The 3,276-nt window shown below is 36.8% G+C and overlaps 1 protein-coding gene across 3 annotated transcripts in view; it reads right to left on the bottom strand.

Moving 5' to 3' along the window:
* The window catches only part of Nav3 (neuron navigator 3), a 432,474-nt gene that overhangs the window by 4,102 nt on the left and 425,096 nt on the right, over positions 1–3,276 (bottom strand). The window lies entirely within an intron of this gene.

Here is a 3,276-nt window from a genome sequence, read left to right as displayed (position 1 = left end):
CTCTCTCTCTCTCACACACACACACACACACACACACACGCATATCCGTAACTCCATGAACATTCATATTACCCATCTCTTTTCTTTGTCAGCTCATCTCTTACTGGCAGTGGGTTGTATGTTCAAATATTTGGGGGAAGCTGATCACTGAAACAGAACTGTGTTTTGAGCATCTTCCCAATTTATCAAGAGTGGAAATGGGACACAAGTTCTGTTTATGGGGTACAATTCTTTCTCAGCTCCAACTGTTTGGTACAATTTGAATAACGACTGTTCTTAAAGTATTATGGCATAACAGTTGTGCTATTAACATCTTATTTTTTAAAAAATAGTGAGGTTTTCTGCTGGAAAATGGATAGCGTATATTGCTGAAGAAACACGATTTTCTTATTAGCAATGTATTTTCCAAATTTCCAAGTTGTGATAAATGTATACAATGAGATTCATTTTGTCTTCTTTCTGTGGTGTTTTATTTTGAAATCAAAGGCTACAAGAGGAAGATTAGGCTGTATATGATTCTGTGATCACTGTGAGGGATCTTAATTCTCTATACGAGTATTTCTCTCCTCTCCTCCACTTTATCCCCCACACCACAGTCACAATATACTGTGTATCAGTTCTTTTAAACCTTCCTTGCTTTTTCTCATATACTGGGAGCTGAACCAAGGGCCTTCACACAAAGCAACATACCCACGCCTTTCTAGACTGGGCTCCAACTTGCCTCAGCCTCCCAGAAAACTGAGATTGCAGACATGTACTATCACATCCTAATAAATCTTATCATTTCTTTTTTTTTTTTGGCAGAATGGGGGATTGAACTCAGGCCCTTACCCTTGCCAGGCAAGTGCTTATTCTACTGAGCTATCTCCCCGGCCCCAAATCTTACCATTTCTAACACTTCACTCAAATTCTAGCAATTCCTATCACCTACAGAACTGACCTAGTACTTCCTTACTTTAATCCACTCTCCTTAAATTTATCCTCCAATTCATTCCCAGAATGGTCCTTAGAAATGCCAAATGTAACTAGGTAGACCTTTCCTCAGAAATCTTAGTGGCTCACCACTGTCTCTGTGATAAGCTTCCAACTTTCTGCAAAGGCAAATAAGACTAATTTGATCTAGCAATCGTATGCTTCTATTGGTTTAATTCCTTCCACCAATTTTTCTGTTGTCCCTAAATTCTTCATTTCTGCTCTACATTTCTGCAGTGCTTACACGCTGTTTCTTTAATTTCGGATGCTCTCCACCCTGCCACAAGATAAACTCTTGTTCATCCCTCCAGAGCCAGCGGAAGCCTCTCCTCAGCGGTGCTTTCTCCCAATCGCGTCCTCAGTATGCTCACAATTTGACCTAGCATCTCGGTCACTATTTCACTACAGTTTATGTAGGATGACATCTCACTGCACTATTGGATGTTGAGCATCAATTATTGATTTCAGAACAGATCACCTACTTCTTAAATGAAAAATTACAACTTTCTGGTCACTAGGTCTTAGGATGGAGTATATGTTTATTAACATTCAACTTGTTGATGAACATAGTATTTTAAAAATACTGTGAAATGTGCCAAAATCTTGTATTCTTGTGCAGATACAAAGGCAGAGCAAGCAGACAGTAAGTTTTTTTCCTAGGAATCTCACCCTTGCCGCTTTCCTCTTCCCTTCTCCTTCCCATCCCACTTTTGTGAGGTTCTGGGGATTAAAATTAATATTTACACATGAGAGAACTGCTCTGCTTTGAGTTCAGTTTATGCTCCTCCTAGATATTTTGATTTTGGCTGCACTGCAAATATATACTTTGGTGTACATCAATAATTACAGAAATAAAAGTGGACAAGATATTCAATTTTTTGTAAGCATTGCAAGATTCAAAGATTAATTTTTAAATATCTTTGCCTTCTGGCTTCCAGATTTCAGCCTGTAGAGTATCACAATCACTTATTTCTTAAAGTGTTTATTATAGCAGTAGACTATGAACAAATTTTTATTTTTACTTTTTATCTATTTATTTATTTTGCCTTTTCAAGGTAGGGTTTCACTATGCGGTTCAGGCTGGCCTCGAGATCATGGTGATCTTCCTGCCTCAGCTTCCTGAGTGCTGGGATTATGGTCATGTGCCACCATGCCTGACTAGGCACTACAATTTTTTTAATGCAAATTGTTTTGTCAAAATTCCAGACCTCAGATCTTTACCTTGTACTTGAAGATAAACACAGCTGAACCTCAGAAATAAAGGTGCTTGATAAAGTTAGGTGACTTGGACTGTAGGAATTCCAAAATCCAGGACATTTTCACAGGCCTCCTACCCTACTAGCAAACAAACCTCATAGATACCTATTCTTGTCTTAAATAGACATCGTATAACAAAGCTACAGAAGCTAAGCAAGAATTTATGAAAAATTCAAATCAAATATTTCATTATTGAACTATGAAATTTACATTTAGTTTGATAAAATTAAACCATTCTATCAGCAATGTTTAGTGTATGTTCACAACTCTATTGAATTGAACCCCATCCTGGCATAATTGCTGCTATCTGAGGGGCATGTACAGGCCTGAATATGGTACCAAGTCTTAAAATATAAGGCTGGACCCTAAGGGAATCAGCCTTGATTAGGTTTCTCAAGTGTAGGACCTCTGTGCTCTAGGCAAGTCTTTGTGGAAACAACAGCAACTTCACAGAACTTTTGAAACACCATGTGAATTGTCCCATGAGTGTGCATTTTGCTGCAGAAGAGGTCCTTCAGAGTTTATTAGTCTTTCTGTATATAATACCCACAATGTTACGAATCCTCAGCTGCCATGATGATTATATTTATGTTTGGTGGTGTTGACATAAGAGTATTCGATAAAATAGCAAGTCATTTTATGTCCTCAGGTACAGCCACAGAGGAGGATTTTTAATTACTTCTCTTTTGTGTTTGCACGTTTTAAGTAAAACAATAACTTTTTTAAAAGTATCTTTTCTAGAATGGCAGGCTAGTAAATATATTATATGCGAAAGCAACAACTTGAAAGAAATGTGTAAAAATAGAATCTCTTTTCAATAATTGTATATACTTAGTATATTCAAAATAGTCATACTTTGGAGCTTCATAGATTTATTCTAACCCAGTACTTTGAGTAATAAGGTTATCAAAATTGTAACGTGGAGTAAGCCAAAGAGAAAAACTGTCTTTTGGTTTCCAGTTCAGTTTTTCTTTCTCTCATGTTAGGAACAAAAGATCAAAAGTTTAATTCTAAATTTAATCAGGCTAATTAATCAGAAGATATATA

The sequence above is a fragment of the Octodon degus genome, unplaced genomic scaffold (genome assembly GCF_000260255.1).
Source record: "Octodon degus isolate 3935 unplaced genomic scaffold, OctDeg1.0 scaffold00004, whole genome shotgun sequence".
Lineage (NCBI taxonomy): Eukaryota > Metazoa > Chordata > Mammalia > Rodentia > Octodontidae > Octodon > Octodon degus.
Note: the sequence above shows the minus strand (reverse complement) of the source record. Positions and strands in the feature narration are given on the sequence as shown.